The 19,055-nt window shown below is 32.8% G+C and overlaps 2 pseudogenes; one reads left to right on the forward strand and one right to left on the reverse strand.

Moving 5' to 3' along the window:
- The window catches only part of LOC107961043 (clathrin heavy chain 2-like), a 48,984-nt pseudogene extending 43,380 nt beyond the window's left edge, over positions 1–5,604 (forward strand).
- A 144-nt stretch (positions 5,605–5,748) lies between these two features.
- LOC107960090 (ferritin-3, chloroplastic-like) lies at positions 5,749–8,274 on the reverse strand (annotated as a pseudogene).
- Positions 8,275–19,055: the final 10,781 nt, after the last annotated feature.

The following is a 19,055-nucleotide window of genomic DNA, read 5'->3' on the forward strand; positions in this document are numbered from 1 at the left end:
TGAGGCAAGAATTGTGGAGAAAGTCCTCTCCACTTTGCCTGAGAGATATGAGGCCAAGATATCCTCCCTAGAGGACTCAAGAGACCTTGCTAGCATCTCTTTGACTAAGTTAATCAACACCTTCTATGCTCAGGAACAAAGGAGAGCTAGCAGAGCTGAAGATCACCAAGAAGGTGCATTTCAAGCCAAGGCCAGAGAAGCCTCGAGCACCAATGCTCAAAGAGGCAAAAAGCCTTGGAAGAACAGGCCTAAGCCTGATGCTGCAAGAAGCAATGACCAGCCCTGCAGATATTGCAAGAAGCCTGGCCATCCAGAAGACAGATGCTAGTTTAGGCCAGATGCAGTATGCCAACACTGCAAGAAGAAGGGCCATGTTGAAAGGGTCTACAAAAACAGAAGTAAGCCAAGGCAGAATCAATTTCAGCAGTCAAAGGTTGAAGCTCGAGTAGCTGAGGACAGTAGTGACCAAGAAGAACAGGTCTTTGCTGTTTCCTGTGTAGCTGCTGAGAAGAAATGCTCAAAAGGCTGGTTGCTGGACAGTGGTTGCACTAACCACATGTCACCAGATGCCTCCTTGTTTAAAACCTTGGACAGAAGTTATAAAACCAAGGTCAAGGTTGGAAATGGTCAGTTTATAAGGGCTGAAGGAAGAGGAGAAGTGCTGATATGTACTCCCACAGGCAACAAGATCATTCCAAATGTGCTGTTGGTGCCACAGATTGACAGAAACCTTCTCAGCATAGCTCAACTGCTCGAGAAAGGTTATTCTGTTATGTTCAAGGACAAACAATGCCACATTACTGATCCAAGTGGATCAAGCCTTATGACAGTCACAATGACTGATAAATGCTTTGAGGTTCACTGGGCAAATGACTCAAACTCAGCATACACAACTTCAGTTGATGACTTCAAGCTTTGGCATCAAAGGCTTGGACATGCCAACTTCAGATCAATGGCTCGATTGGCCAAAGAGGGCATGGCAGAGAACTTCACCAGCTCAGTGGAGCATGATGATGTGTGTGAAGTTTGCCAAATGGGGAAACAGGCAAGACTGCCATTTCCTACAAATTCAGCTTGGAGAGCTACTGAAAGACTGCAGCTGGTGCACTCTGATGTATGTGGCCCGATGAGGACTGAATCACTCAGCAAAAACAGGTATTTCATCCTCTTCATTGATGATCTTACAAGGTTTTGCTGGATTTTCTTCTTAAAACACAAGTCTGAGGTAGCTCAAGTGTTTGTGAAGTTTAAAAATGCTGTAGAAACAGAAATAGGTTGCAAGCTGAAATCGATAAGGACAGACAATGGCACTGAGTACACTTCGGCTCAGTTTCAAGCCATTTGCAATGATGCTGGTATCAAACATCAGCTTACAAATGTCTACACACCTCAGCAGAATGGGGTAGCTGAAAGAAAGAACAGAAGTCTAATGGATATGGCCAGATGTCTCCTGTTTGAAAAGAAACTGCCCAAGACCATGTGGGCTGAGGCAGTAAACACTGCTGTTTACCTTCAGAACAGGCTTCCTACCAAAGCTCTTGCATCCGAGACACCTTTTGAGGCTTGGTTCAGTTTCAAGCCTTCCTTGGCACATCTGAAGGTGTTTGGTTGCCTGTGTTATGCACAAATACCAGCAGCAAAGAGAGACAAACTCTCTAAAAGGGCTCAACCAGGTGTTCTAGTAGGCTACAGCTCAGTCAAGAAGGGCTACAGGATTTTAGATCCCTTGACAAACAAAGTCCAGGTGAGCAGAGATGTCATCTTTGATGAAAAAGCCTGCTGGAATTGGGAGAAAAATGAGCCAGAAGCAGTTTCAGAAGACCTAGTGCCTAATCAAGCTGAACTTGAGCAGCTAGGATCTGAAATGGATGTTGATGATGTGCCTGTGAGAGGCACAAGGCCCCTAGAAGATATTTATGAATGAGCACAGGTTGCAATGGCAGAACCTAGCAGTTTTGAAGAGGCTGAGCCAGATGAAGGCTGGAAACTAGCTATGGTCAATGAAATCAACATGATTGAGAAGAACCATACATGGGAGCTAGTTGATAAACCTACTGGAAAGAAGACCATTGGAGTAAAATGGGTCTATCGAGTAAAACAGAATGCAGATGGCAGTCTGAACAAGCTAAAAGCCAGGCTTGTTGTCAAAGGATTTAACCAAAGATATGGTCTAGACTACCTGGAGACATTTGCACCAGTAGCCAGGCTAGACACAGTTAGAATGATAGTTGCCTTGGCTGCTCAACATCAGTGGACCGTTCATCAGCTTGATGTTAAGTCTGCATTTCTCAATGGTTTCCTGGAAGAAGAGATCTACATCGAGCAGCCTCAAGGATTTGTGATCACTGGCAAAGAAAACATGGTGTACAGACTGAAAAAGGCTTTATATGGCCTAAAACAGGCCCCTCGAGCCTGGTATGCTCGAATTGACTCATACTTGGTCAGTTTGGGATTTGAAAGGAGTGCTAGTGAACCAACACTGTATGTGAAGAAGAACCAAGCTGAAACTCAGCTTATTCTGTCACTCTATGTTGATGATCTATTGGTAACTGGAGGAGATAGAAGAATGCTGGAAGATTTCAAAAGAAAAATGATGGAAATGTTTGAAATGTCTGATTTAGGCAGAATGAACTACTTCCTTGGAATGGAAGTGAAGCAAACAGAAAAGGGAATCTTTCTTTGTCAGAGTTCCTTTACTATGAAGATCTTGGACAAGTTCTCTATGAAGAACTGCAAGCCAACAAGCACACCAATGGCTGTTGGAGTGAAGCTTTCGAGGCAAGGGAGTGGTGAACCAATTTGCGAGACCATGTATAAGAGTCTCATTGGTAGTCTGTTGTATTTGACTGCAACAAGGCCCGATATCATGTTTGCTGTTAGTGTGCTATCGAGATACATGAATTGCTGCAATGATCAGCACTTTCGTGCAGCTAAAAGAGTGCTAAGATACATCAAAGGCACCATTGATCATGGTGTATTGTTCAAAAAGGCTGAAAACATGAAGTTGGTAGGCTATGTTGATAGTGACTGGGCTGGATCCAGTGATGACATGAAGAGCACATCCGGATATGCATTTAGTCTTGGCTCAGTCATGTTTTGCTGGAGTTCTAAGAAGCAAAGTCTTGTGGCACAATCAACAGCAGAAGCTGAATATGTTGCTGCTGCATCTGCTGTGAATCAAGCCATATGGCTTAGAAAAATCTTGGCTGATTTAAACCAAAACCAAAAGGAGGCAACAGAGATTTATTGTGACAACAAATCTGCTGTTGCAATTGCAAAAAATCCCATTTTTCATGGCAGAACCAAGCACTTCAATATTAAGTTGCATGTTATAAGGGAGATGGAACAAGCTCATGAAATCGAGCTGATTCATTGCAATTTAGAAGTGCAAATTGCTGATATCTTCACAAAGGCACTCAATGTGTCTAAATTTGTTAAATTCAAAAGGGAATTAGGTGTTATTAGCATGGAAACTAAGGAGGAGTGTTAAGTTTAGTTCCCATGCAAAAGGTGGCCATGCACGACATGCAAAGGTGGTCATACTCCAGGAATAGCAGCAAGGAGTGGTGCCATGGTGTGCAGCAACTGAAGTTTGAAGCTGCCAATCTACTTGCTGTTTTTTGGTTCCATTTTGATTGTTTTGTAATCTAGTTCATGTTGAACTAAGTAGGAAAATATTTTGATAGTGATTGACTGAAAAGTCAGCAATGCAAGTTGTACAAGTTAATCTTGTAAGTTTCAATGCAAATTAGTGGAGTTAGGTAGTTGATTAGGTGATTACTTGTTTGTTTTACTTGTTGACTGTTATATGTAATGGCTTAATGCCTTGTTGGTTTGTTAATGAAATATATCAGCTCATTTTTCATTCAATCTTCTTCTCTCCTTTCTGTTTTTCACTTGCTAGTTTCATCTTTCTGTTTTCTGCTTCCGAGTTTGCTTCTTCACCAAGGCTCGAGGCTTACTACTCAAGCAAGACAGAAAACAGCTTGTTGCTGCCTCTTGCACCAACAAGAAGTCATTCCTGAACATGTAGAAAAATATATGCTGAGTGTTAAATGGTTAATAGCGAGATGACTATCTCTTTGGGGTATAAACTATAAATATCCATACCTTCCTGGTCAACCAGTGCTGCTGATTATATTAGTTTGCTCTCTTCCACTTGTTCCTTTAAGGGTGCAAGTATAAAACCGTAGTAGTTGGTAACCTGACTATAGGTATAGAACATGGAAGTGAAGCTTTAACGTACACTGTTTTTCCCTGTGATGGCCTCTCTCTGGTACCATAACAATAATGGACATAATCTCAATGTTGCTGTTTCTTTATACAGGGAAAGAAGGAATGCTTTGCATCGTGCCTCTTTGTTTGTTATGACTTAATTCGAGCTGACGTTGTTCTTGAGCTAGCCTGGATTAACGATATGATTGACTTCACATTCCCGTGTCTGTTGCAGGTGATTTCTTTTCGTTTCATCTTTCATTTAAATGGGGCTTTATTAGCTATACTTTTTTCTGTCTCATACTGCCTCGCTAAAAGGCTTGGACGGTTGATCTTAGTGCACTATCCCACTTTACTATGATTTAAATTTGCTATGAAGATACTTCTTCATTCGGAGATTAGCGTTGGAACCTTATTTGAGTCTGTATTTTTCCAGTTTATCCGTGAATGCACTGGGAAAGTTGATGAACTTATCAAGGACAAGATTGAGACTCAAAAGGAGGTAAAGGCTAAAGAGCAGAAAGAGAAGGAAGTGATTGCACAACAGGTAAGTAACTTGAAAAAACTTCGCTCTATTTTCTTGAAAATAGATTCTACATCTGGGGAGTTGCTAGTCTACATCTAGATCTTGTATAATTTCAAACCTTTTCTAAGCGATTAAAATGCATTGTGTTGCAGAACATGTATGCTCAGTTACTACCTCTTGCACTACCTGCACTGCCAATGCCAGGCATGAGAGGTGGATTTGCACCTCCACCACCCATGGGAGGAATGGGGATGCCCCCAATGCAACCTTTTGGCATGCCACCAATGGGAAGCTATTAAGTCAGTCGGTATCAGGTTTGGTTGTACATTTTAGTTGGAGGGATACATGTTGCTATGAGGGAAAAGAGGAAGGACATCCTAGTTCAATTAGGAGAAGTCTTAGGCGTCTTCAGAAGTTTCTTTCGCCCTTTCCTTTTCGACCAAGTTGGAATGATACTATTCAATGAGTCGGGTGCGATATGTGCCGTAGTGTTGTATTTGTTAAAAGAAGAGGGTATTTTTGGGGACGTTTTCACGAGTAAATAATTGTATTTTTTGGTAGTAATTATTTTTGTTTCCATCTGGCTTTGGAACGGGACTGACAAGTAAATACACCAACGAAAAACATCTACATCAGACCGATTATAGTTTTACTTTTTTACTTAGTAGCTGTAACCCTCAGCACAAAACCTTCACCCATTGATTGAAGAAAGCCACTGATAATGATTGGATTTTGCTTAGCAGCTATAAGATGATGTTTTCATGGATGAGACGAAGACCGCGTACTGTGTTATTGACCTTTTACAGGTAAATGGTCATTGACCCTTTTTACTTTCCCCTTAAAAATCAAAAGGAAACTTCAAATCATCAAAACTTTTCCTATTGGCAATCTGCCGTTGCTGCAGGATATAAACCGAAGAAAACTGACAAACTGTCATAAACGTCGCTAGGGCAAATTTAAAAGAAAAAACACAGAAGGAAGGATCTTGGAGAAGAAAAATACCTATATAGGAAATCCACGAATCTATAACTACTTCGATTAAAAGGACTACTAAAAATATATCCCTTACGAGCTTTTATCATCAAACCAAAGATCCGGCACTATCTTTCAACATACAGCCAAAATATATAAACAAAGAACTACTGAAATAAGACCTTATGCACAAACTTTTGACATGGAACGAAGCAGCAAGTTGGGGCTTCATGCAATAGCTTCCTCTCCCTCACGAAGAAGCATTTGATCGAAGTGCCACACCCCTGCGATGAAAACCATGGTAGCATAGAGTTAAAGATGGAACTTCTCTATATTTTGATGACAATGGAGAAGTTTAAATTCATACCGTGTCCTTTTCCAACTCTTCTCAATTGAGCTACATATTCTGATATTTTCTTGATGGCCTCCACCTAAATAGAAAGCAAACCAGGAATTACCCATTATTTTTTTTTATCATTCATCAGTAAAAGCAAATTTTATGGAGACCAAAAATTGTATTATACCTGCTCAGCTAAGAATTCGCCTTCAATGAAATCCGTTAACTGCACAGCATGGTTCCGCACGGCTACCTGTTTACCAAAGCCTTCACTATTAGCACTTCAAACAAAACTGTTTACCATCATCTTAGAAACATGCAAAATGTAAAAGCAACAGTCTGTTAAACAACGTTTTTGTCCAATAATTTCGTAAACCTAATTAATGAGACCCTAGACCCTATTAATATGTTTAAATCAAAATTCATAAGTGCAAATAGAAAACAGGACAAAATAATTTATCATCTATGTATATATATAGACAGAGAGAGTCTCACATTACGTAGGTTAAAGAGCTTTTCACTTGTTAGTTTCTCCAGGGACAAGGCAAGCTCCATTGCTGAACCAAAGAATTAGATACAATTAGCTTCAATCACATATACCATGCTAATTTGACTAATATCACATTGTCATGCAGTAGAATTCAGCATGAAGAAAGACAACGGGGTGATTAATGAACAAAATTCACAATACTTCCAAGTGAATGTTCAAGAAATATCTCTTCCCACCAACCATACAAATTTACAAACGTACTACCATGGTTACTATATATCTCATTGTATTGTTACACGTGGATATGTAGTATCTGAAGGTAGAAAAAGAAGGCAACCAAATAAGAAATGAAAGCACTGTTTACCAAACCAAACACAAACGTAGCTTTGGTAATATCAACTTACCGTATAATGCATCTCCTTTCTCTGCATGATCAAACTCAGAGAGGGGCATCACTATGGACTGCAGCTTCACTTTTCCACCTCGTTTGTTCTGATAACAATAGAAAAAAAGACACCAATTTGGGAAACAATGCCATAAACAAAAAAATAGCAAAAATAAGCAAAAACAAAAAATAAATAAAAACGGAAAACCCTTTCATGACAGTTTTCTTATAATCCAAAATAGAAAATTTCTAAATAAATTGTAACTCTAATTTTTTTTTTACCGAGGTACATAAATAGAATACATAATTATGATAATGATAATACATACAATTTCAAAAGTAAAATCACATACTGTGATCTAAGCAAAATGAATAGAAAACCTGGTATTCCATAAATTTCTCAGCATGTTCTCTCTCTTCTAAACTCGATTCCTTGAAGAACCTATTACGAGGAAGGCTGATGTGAGCTTAACACCGAAAAGGGGAGCTAAAAGGGCTCAGCAAAATCAAGAATTTTCAACAAGAATTACTTGGCAAGACCCTTGAGTGCAACGTTGTCCCTATCGAAGTAAGCAAACATAGCATGATACACATAGGAAACACTGTATTCGACACTGTCAAATGCACCAGACATTAGTAAATATCGACACAATCACGAAATCATTCAGAATTCATTCTTAAAAATCTAAAAAGAAAAGATCCCACTTGATTTGTTCGTTGATGGAAGCTTCACAGTCAGTCATCAGTGAACTTTTGGCGAGCCAGAGAAAGTTGAGGCACGGAGGGGACAAGATCGAGTTCCTTTTTCACTTCCACAAAGGGCTGGAAAACAACACCAGTTAGTGGCTTGTGGTTGGCTCCTTTGGCTGCACAAACTACAAGAGACCCAGGTCCATTTCTTGGAGAAGATAGCTGATGATTAATCGAAGAAGAAAAAGGGGAAAACAGGGCACCCTGATTTTCCAGTTGAGGATTTAACGAAGAAAAAGCTGGAGCAGCTTTCAGCAACATGGCGCGCAAAAAAGAAGAAAAAGAAACCCAAGCTTTTGATGAAAAGGAAAAAAAAGGAAAACAGAGTTTTTCAAATGCAAACAGCTGAAGCAGCAGCAGAAAGGAAAGAGAGGTGAGATTAGGAAAGCAAAGTAAAAGCGTGAGAGAGGGATGGGATGAAACGTGGAGGGTGAAGATGAGCAGGTTGAGCGAAGGGAGCGTGGCAGGCAGGCAGGCAGGCAGGCAGGCAGGTTCGTCACTCGAGGTTGATTTGGAGGTATCTCTGTGTACTGTGAAATAGTTCACAGGGAATTTTGTATTTGTGATCCTGGAAAGCTACCTTTCCTTTTTAATTATTGCAGCAATCTTCTTTTAATCTCAGAGTCTTCTTTGTTTAGTCCTTAGTCTATCTCTACTTGGAGGATAGTTAAAACGTTCTTCTATAAGAGTCTTTTTTGTCTGTTCTGTACTTTAAGAGGGGTTAGGTAACTTAGGTTCTTCTATCCAAACAATATAAATAATTTCCAAGGGATTTTTTTTCAAAATAAGAAAATATTTCTAAAATAATCAAATTAATATGTTTTCCAAAGTAAAAGTCGGCGTGGCATAATGATAGAATTTAAAAGAAAAAAAATTAAGTGCCCAACTTATGACAAGACGAGACGCAAATGATATTCATTCCATCTTAACAATTTAATTTGTATTTTTATTAAAATAAACAAAATATTAACATATCTAGAAAATTTGAGCAAGAAGGAACTCTTTTCACTAAAGTGGGTGTGGTTTTTGGAGTTTGGTAAGTGATTATGACTTTTTATTTACAATAATTTTAATTTTTATCTCTCTACCTTACGAAATCAATAAATTAATTTAACTGTTTTAAATTATTATAAGTTTATCTTTATATTTTATGAAATTTTTTAACCTTATTATTAAATTGTTGACTTTGAAAATAAATTAAAAGCAATTTATAAGTAAGAAATTAACAATTTAGTAATTTATATGTAATAAATTAATATAAAATAACAATTCAAGTTATTATGTTTACCAATAACTAGATTAATTTTTTACTTTTTATAAAGTATAAAATCAAAATTTGATAAATTAGAGCAAGATGATTGATTCATCTATAAAATAAGAGGGCTAACTTCTCAATTCTAATAAAGTAAAAGAATAAAATTAAAAAAATTGACATGTTTCAATTTGTCATATAAAAACAGTCAATTAGAGTTGAAGATGCATTCAAAGATATTAGAATCGGATTAAACCGGTCGAGGTATTAGTTTAGAAAAAGATTTTAATCCTATTAAATTGGGAATTAATATTAACAGATTAAATTGACTAAAAAATTAATTGAACAAAAAATTGAACTAAATATTTTTTAAAAGAAATTTAAATTTTTTATTTTTTATTTATAACTGAATCAATTGAATCGATGAATTATTTTAATTGACCGACCAATAATTTAACAGTTTTGACTCTTCCTTGAATTTAAAAAACATTGGATGCATCTAAATATGTTTTCTTAATATGCACGAGTTAAACATAGAATTAAAGTGTTTTCTTTCTCAATTTTTCCAGCAATTTTTTTTGAGTTTATTATTTATTTTTTTAACACAATATTTATAATTATTTATAATTCATTTTCAACTTTAAATAAAAGATAACACATTAAAAAAAATCTTTAACCCATATTATTTTCGAAAATGATTTCTTATTTTATATTTTTTTTGATAAAAATCTCTAATTTTTAAACTAATAGACATAATCTTAACCATCAATCATTTCATCATTCAATTAATACCTGTCAAATCAGTTGAAAAAATAATAAAAATAAAAAATAAAGTCGCTTTACTAATATTGATTTTATAATTTCTAAGGTAATGTGAAATCAGCTCCAATGATTTTTTTTTATTTTTATAAATTGAACTTACTTAAATAATATTATAAATTAAATGCACAAATTAAATAATATTATTTACCTTTTTTTCATGAAATAAAAAGATTAATTATCAATATAGATGGGATTGTAGAGTAATTAGTAAAATAATTAAAGTAGGCACTTGAAGAACCCAACTTCAATGTTAGCGTCTTATATATATATATAATGGGAAAATATTATAAATGGTTCTCATATTTTATCAAACTTTCATAATAACTAATTTTAGTTAGTTTCAATTATTTTTTTCCCTAGTTTCAATACAATATTGATAAGTTAAAGTCAAGATTTTGGTAGGAACTACAAGTAAATATGACATTAATTTTTATTAATTTCTTATTTTAAAAAAATTATCTTGAAATTGAAATAAAATTATGAGGGAATATTTTTGATATTATTCTTTTCTTTTAGTTGAGAGTAAGAACAACTTGTTTCTATGCTTTGGACTAACAGTGAAATAAGATCACAAATGGTCCCTCATTATTTTATCAAATATTCAAGATAAATTCTTTTAAAAAGAAAATTAGTAAAGCCATATTTATTTGTAGCTCTCACCTAGTTTTTGGCTTGAAACCTATTAATATTGTATTGAAACTGAAAAAGAATTGAAACCAACTAAAATTAATTATTATGAAAGTTTGATAAAATATGGGGACTATTTATGATATTTTCCCATTTTTTATTTGAGCTGAAAAGGTATACACACAGAAGGTGCGGACTTTGAAGTTGGGTGCTCCAACTGCTAACTTCAACTATTTCACTAATTAATCAACAACCCTATCTATTTTGTTAATTAATCTTTTTATTTTATATATATTAAAAAACCCTAATAACAAAATTAATTTAAATATTAAAAAAAATAACATTACAATTTTCAAATAATGGAAAATGGGTCTCTCACATACATTCTCTTCTCCCCTTGCTCCATATTCTCACATACATTTAAAACTAGATACAAAGCTTGAAAATGGAAAAGAGTAGGTGACAGAAACCGATTTTTAATTAATTGTAGAATTTTTTTATAATATGTAAATTAATTTTATTATTTTAAAATTTTAAAATTATTTTTAATTTATCATAAAATTTAATTTAATTTAATATTTAAATTTAAAATATATTTTTTATTTATAAATTTATTGAAGAAATTTATAATTTCTAATATTATTTTTAAGTAACTTATAATTTATGAAATAAATGATCAATTATAATATGGAACTTAATTCAGTTTATTAAACTTAATTAAAATATAAACTTATTTCAGTTTATAAATTATAAATTACTTGAAAATAATATTATAAATTATAAATTGTTGAATAACTTCATAAATAAAAATTGCATTTTAAAATTGAAATGTTAAACTTACTTTAATTATAAATTAAAACATATATATAAAACTTAAAATAATAAGATTTATTTAAATATTATTAAAAAAAGTCAATTTATAAATATTTAATTAGCTTTGAAAATTTTTTAAATATCAAAATTATACATAAACTTTAATATAATTTGCAATGTTATACATCAATTTTAGTTTGGTGCATTTGTATACATCAAATTTTAATTCGGTTCAATTTTCATATTTCACTAACTCTATTACCTATGTGACATAATTTTCCGTTAAATCATGTGTAAATTACTGACATGTCATTTTATTAGGTTAATAAACAAACAAATAAATTGAAATTATTTTTAGGTAGAATAAGAAATTAAATTTCCTAGAGAAAATAAAAAAAATCCTTTTTCTCAAGTATGATTATTTTTTAATCTAAGTGAAAATAATTTAAATTTATTTATTTGTAAACCTAATAAAATATCATGTCAATACTTTACACATGACTTAATGAAAATGTGAAAATCAAACCAAAATTAAAATTTAACCTATACAATACATTAAATTAAAATTAATGTATAACATTACAAGTTATATCAAAATTGAACGGGGAGAAGAAATATTTAATTAAAATTATGCTTGTTAGCTTAAGGGGCGGGGCCCACTCAAATTTTATAATTAAAAAATGTAATAATAAAAAATATTTGCTTTTTATATTTATTAACTTTTAAATGATAATAATTGACTGAATGATGAAGTGATTTATGGTTAAAAAAATAAAATATATTAAAATTAGTTTTTGGAAAATCGATTTCCCTCTCCATTGTAAAAATGTGTACAAGTTTGGTAATTATTTGAAAAGATGTATTAGTTCGAAAATTATTTTATTTTTATATTATTTAGATTAAATAACCGAAAAGTTAAAAATTTTGTGAATAGTCGTTGTTTCTTACAAAATTTAGTACTTTTACTTCAATCTAATATTTTTACTTTTAATTTCAAATTCAAATGGCAATTTTTTTTAATCTATATATTAATTTTAATTCCCAAAATATGATTCTTGCATTTAATTTTTTTCATAGATATTGAATTCAAAATTTATTTAGGAAAGTGTATGTCTTCACTAATCATTTAGCAAAATAGGTAGCTTACTACTTTGTAAAGCTAGAAGTTGGAGAGGACTCGGCTTCGAAGTAAGCATTTCAAGCCTCTGATTCGGTTTCTGGATGTGTCGATTTTGAAGTCAACTCCTCCACTTATTGACTTGACTTTACTCTTTCTTTTTCCTGCACATGTTGGACATGCAAGTTTTGTCACTTTTTTTGTTAAAGATTCAGCATCCAAATCCATTACTCCAAGCAAAAGTTCTATTGAGAACCAAAAAGCTTCATCAATGACCATTTCCAATGCTTCAACATCCCCCTAAGGGTAAATGATATCCTTTCATTGACATTACATGATTGATGAAAAACGAACATGGCCATGGGTCATTTGTAATAAGACAAATGATTTAATTACTATGTGTTAATAATTGCCTTTTTCATATCGGAAGATGTAACGTAAACCATGAGATAAATAGGATCATATTGAAGAATGAACTTTATCCTAAAGAGATTAAAAATATTCTATGAGGGTAACACACTTAAGATATGGTCATTGGACAAGCAATTAATAAAAATAGTGATCTGCCATAATTCGATATGAAAAATTGACTTCTTTTAAACACTTAAAGAGCTTTTAACCAATCATTTTTATGTTTTATTTTGATTTTTTAATTTCTATTTAATTTCCATTTTGTTAGTTAAATTATGTTTTTAAAGTGTGTTTAGTGACCAATTAGGCAAAATCTTGCCTAATGAGTTCTAACAATTATTTTTAGCTAGTGTAGGAGGTGACTTGGGACAAATTACAAAGGAACAATGAGGCTACATCCATGTCGCAACACCACATCTGTAAAGTCATGACATTGAAACTGGACAATCAAACACCACATCTGTAAAGTCAAGACATTGAAACTGGACAATCACTTGGGACTGCATTTCGAGCAACAACAACACAGCGTGTGGATTGTAGCCAAAGTCGCAACATCGAAGGTTGGAAGTCGCAACACCAAGTGTCCAAGTCGCAACAACATGTTGCTAAAGTTGAGACATCGACGACTGTCACCAAGGTTGAAGGTTCTTAACAATGGTGTAACAAAGTAGTGACATAAGGAGCAAAATCGCAACACCAAAGCCACCATATAGATGTTCGAGCAAAGTGTGTGAAAAGGCGTGACATTAAAATTCTGATGTCTCCACATTGAGGCTGGACGAGCTTAATTATGAAGGGCCTTTTTAGTTAACACAAGCTTAAAAGGTTGTGTAAACTCAAGGTATAATTGTCTAATTTCGGTTTTTAAGGATCTTTTTGGTTGATAATTAATTTTTAGGTTTTAGATTAAAGCTTTTCTAAAGTGGCTGCTATAGTTGTCTTAGGTTTTCAATATTTTTTTCTGTAATTTCAATTTTTAGTTCTAATCTAGCAAACTTTTACAATTCTAAGTACAAGTACATTATTCGTGGCTATTTCTTTTCTTCTTCAAAAGTGCTTAATCGAATCTATCATTGAGAATTTTCCTTCCTCTTCATTACAATCAGCACAACCAAGACTTCGATATTTATACACTGAGCGTCTCTAAACTCTCAATTTTTATTTATTTAATTGTTTAAATGAATTGGAAATTGAGTGGGTGTTGTGGGATTAAAACGAATAGGAACTAAATTCATTCGAAAATTTGTTAATTAAAGTGGGGGCAATTAATTTAGGATTTAGGGATTAAATGAAATAATTAGACTAAATTGAATAAAAAATAAAAACCTAAAATTAACACTCTAAGCAAAAATTTAGATAAGGAAAACTAAGAGGAGACCTTCTTAAATATAAATTCAATTGTCCAATTAAAATTTATATTTAGATTAAAACATTAAAAAAATAATAGGAAAATATGATAAGAACATGGAAAGAAAGAGAAAAGGCACTCTCATCTTTTTCTCCATTCAAAAACACCATTTTAGCTAGAGGAAGAATCGGTCATTAAGGTTTGAGCTTCAAGTCTCCCATTTGGTGAGTCTTTCAAATTTATTTCTTGTAATTTTTATATTTTTGGAATCCTGGGAGCTTGATTTAGTTAACTTAGAAACTATTTTGCTAAATTGTTCAAGTTTGTTGAAGATGCCATTTATGTTTTCTTGAAGCTTTTGTGGCTATTTGGTTAGTGTTGAAGATTAGACATGTTAAATGACTAGTTTGTAAAGTAAAAGTTGTTAGTTTTGAACTTAGGGAATAAAATGAAATAAATTTAAAACGTGTTTAAAAATTTTGAAAATATGTGTTCTAATGGACCATTGGAGGATGAAATTGAGATCAATTTTGAAATCGAAACTCAAATGTCAAAGTTATAATATTTTCGGTTTTAGGGACTAAATTGAAATAAAGGCAAAACTTAGAGAATTATTGTATAGATGAAATTAAGCTAAGGCAAGATTGTATTGTACTTTTAAATATTATTTAGAATAGTAAATTGAGTTAAATTATGCTTTAGATCAAGAATTACAACAATTGGAGGACGTACAAAGAAAAAGAAAACTTGTCGATTAATCATTGTTAACTAAACCGCTACAGTTTTTTCAAGAAAGTTCATACAATATAATTTAAATTTCTAATTCTAATGTGCTATACTTGATCTGGTGATAGTGATTATCATTGATTGGAATTGTGCTATAATGTGAGATTAATCCTGATTAAATTAATAAAAGTCTCGTATACGAGGTTACGAGTTATTGCCCACAAGTTTTGAGCTCTAGCATGTGTTTCGGACTCGAGAATACAGGTATATAAAGCCCTGGCCATGCTAATTGTTTTGTAGGTTCAACCCTTACGAGTGATTAGACACTATTATCCGATTTGTGTAGGTTCAACCCTTACGGTTGACCAGGGACTATGATTTATTATTTGTGTAGGTTTAACCCTTATGGGTGACTAGACAGTATTATTCGATTCGTGTAGGTTCAACCCTTACGTGTGACCAAGAATTATGATTCATTATTTGTTTAGGTTTAACCCAAATGGGTAACCAGACATTATTACTTTTACCTATATACAGAGTTCTTTTACGAAGTTTCATCGGGTATTATTGGGAATAAAAAAGTGACGTTGTGTCATTGCATGTTGGCTAAGTTATGCATATGAGTTGGATACAAGAGATAAGTTAGATTGAAATGAAATTGAGAACATTTGAGGTTATATATGTGATTGAGCTCAAAATCTTATAAGTTGATGTTGTTGTTTGAATCTTTATAGGTATATTTGAAATACATAATGAATTGTGTATGGTCTTAAGTGATTGGGGTAAGTAAATGTTTACATTGTATGAGCTTACTAAGTATTTTAAATACTTACTTGTGTTACTACTTTTTTGTAGATTTTGGATGTTTAGAATGTGTGGATCGGATTAGTGAGAATCTCACACCTACTGTCACTTGATTCAGTAATCTTTTGATGTTTAAAGTTGGTTACTTATGGCATGTATGTAGAATGGTTAATCTTTGCAAGATAGTGACCATATTTTGGCATATTTGTTTTGTATATAAGCTTATATGTGTAATTTCGTAGTGATAAGAGTTTGGTACCAATTTAATACTTAGCAGGTTGATGATAATAGCAAAGACTTGAATGGTATTATGCTTTTGAAATAGGTTGTGACATGGAATGGTTAAAAGCTTTGATATGAATTGTATTTAAATTAGTTTATTGAATTGTTGGTGCGAATGAGGGCATATTGGCTTTATGCTAAAATGTTTAGGTAAATTGGTGTTTTGGTTTTGAATTATGCATGTTTTGGTGTTAACTTGAATAGCATGAAATGGCATTATAGGTCACTTGAAGAAATGGTATGGAAACTTACTCAAATAGGTCATTTTGCTTCATATTGGCTACCACACAGTCGTGTGTCACACATGGTTGGATGACACAGCCATGTGTTCAACACGTTCAGCGTAGTTTTTAGTTCACACGACCTCAATGAGTTACACAGCCTAGTGACAAGGCCGTGTGACCCTTAATTACATGACATCAGTCTATTACACGGTTTGGGGACAGAACTATGCTATATTGCACCACACGACCGTGTGACCTCTGTTTAACCTTTTTACCTATTATTTTGTAAATGTTTCAAAATGGTCCTAATTTGGTTCTAAGTTGTTTTAAGGGCTTTCGTAAGCTCGGTTGAAACTCGGATTAGATTGTAATGCATGTTTAACATTGACTTAACTTATATATATACATTGATTTATTGAATGTTATTGATCAAGTTACTAACAAATGTTCTGATTTATTGTTGTAATATATTGTAGCTCAGGTCTGGCGACTGGACTGAGTAGGGGGTGTTACATAAATAATATTATTTAAATAGAAAACACAATCTCACTCTAAGTGAGATAGGGATGAGCGGCACACCCAAGTGTATTGTACTAGGGTTGTCGCCCCTCACCTGCTATATAAGGGCAAGTTGGGTCTCTCATGTATTGGTCCAATTATATATGCTTTCTAGACTTTTGGCCCAACACATTATAATTTAATCCAACCCAATGTTTACTTTCAATTTCTTAAAATAAATATTACTTATTCAATTAATTTAATTAATTTAACTAAATTAATTTCTCAATTAAATAATATTTTAACCCAAATCTAATTAAATTAAAGCCATGATAATTTTACCATAAAATAATATATGAAATATATATTTAATTTCTTTATTCAACTAATTCTTAATGGCTAATTAATTTAATATCATTTTCAAACTTCAATTATTTAATTATAATTTATTAAATAATAATTCAAAAACCTTAAATTAATTCTCAAGTACTTAGCGAGAAAATATATTCATTGCAAATGTGATTTATTTCTCTTACTTCATCATTTCCATTCATTTGGTTTTACATGCAATTCATTTTTTTGCTTCAAAGGGTTTTACATCAATTGAACATATATAATTAGAGCTCAAATAATTTACAATTAAGTTTCGTCTTTTTTTCTATTAATTATAAACTTATTTAGTCACGAAGTCATTCCACTAAAGTATCATGACCGAGCTTTCCCTTAATATATATATCATTATAAAAGCTACTTAATAAGTGCTCATCCAATGACTTTGTCATAAGTGTTAATTCTCATAGGATATCCTCAATCTTATTGGGATAAACCCGTTCTCCCAATGTGATTATATTTTATGTCATGGTAATAATTACATCTTCCTTTATGAAAAGTTATTTACTATCAAATAGTAATTAAATAATTTATCACATTTTTTGCTTTTCATCTATCATGTAATGCCGATGAAAGGATATCATTTACCCTTTAGTTGGGATATGAATCCCACTATTGTGGAATGATGCTATATAATGCAAAAGTCATATACCCAACACACCGGCTTTCGATTCCTTATTTATTTAAACCTAGGCTTTTACTTACATCCATCATCCACTCAAGATTAAGGTATGATACACTATGAACGTCATAAGTGAATAAATCTATAAATGAATTTAGGATCTATTCTACTTGGGTCATGTTCGATGTACTATCAGTCTAATCATTCACATTTATGTCAGTCTAATCAATCACATCCATGTCTTTATTTTCTAGGAGTCATCTACTCCAATACCCAAGATAATGTATCTCCTTAATTGGACTTTATAGAAAACATATTAGTCTTTCAATCAGTTTATTTTTTCTTGTTCCCCTACTGTGATTGACTGATATACTGAGTTTTAAGGGTTCTTGTTCCCCTTTTTGATGTTTTATTATGGTTAAAAATACAAGGGTGGTCAAATGGTCAAAGGGTAAAAGAAACATATAGTTAAACTTAACTTCAAAGGCCAAATCTATTCATTTGAAAATCCAAAAATCATTTCATCACCATACATTTTCCCAACATGAATATTTATTCATCTTTAGATCCCAAATGACCAAACTTAATTTTTCCTCTAATATCAGTTTTTACACGATCAAGCCCAAAACTTTAAAAATGGCTTATTATCATATTTGATGACTTTCCACTAATTCAAAATAGTTAAATCAACTAAAAATGAAATTTCTCATAGAATATATGGATAAAATTATCAAAATAGTCTCATAGAGAATACAAAAAAAAATTTGGGCGTGATAGTCAGACCCCTCCAATATAAGAGTGCAATGAAAGGAGTGGGTATAGCGTCAGGGAAATTGAAGTAAAGGAACCAAGAGTGATGGTTTAAAAGTAGTGATAGTTAACAAAAGGTAAGGGTAGAAAACTTGGAGTTGAGGTCCCAAAGGAGTCGTTCACATAAAAGGCGTTGATCGAAGGATTGAGCATAAAACTCCTCTAGCAACAAGGGTATTGCTAAATTGAGTGGGTCGAATGTCAATCTGCCCATGAGCAAAGCTTCTTGAAGCATTAAATCTGTCACATCCTAAAAAATAGGTTAGTAGAAATTAGGTTGTTAAACCAAAAGGGGTCACACCTTGTTTTAGAATAATTGTTGTAGGAATCATGTTAAGTGAATTGATCTGGTTCAGAGGTTAAGTGTAGTAGTTGTGTGTGAGAGTTCTTGTGTTCAAATCCCTTCCCTTGAATCTTTATTAATTTTCTCCCAACCATTGATTTAGAAAATATAGCTTATCTATTATCTTTAATTTTTGTTAATTTGTTAACAAAAATAAGCTTGTTGGTTCAGTAGTAAGGCTTTAGCTTACCCAAACGTCTTGTGTTTGAATCCTGTGTGTGTGTAAAGTGGAAATATTTTTATTTATCTGATGGTAGTTAGTTAGGGGATTTAATGGGATATGGGTAATTT

The sequence above is a fragment of the Gossypium hirsutum genome, chromosome A05 (assembly GCF_007990345.1).
Source record: "Gossypium hirsutum isolate 1008001.06 chromosome A05, Gossypium_hirsutum_v2.1, whole genome shotgun sequence".
Taxonomy (NCBI): Eukaryota; Viridiplantae; Streptophyta; class Magnoliopsida; order Malvales; family Malvaceae; genus Gossypium; species Gossypium hirsutum.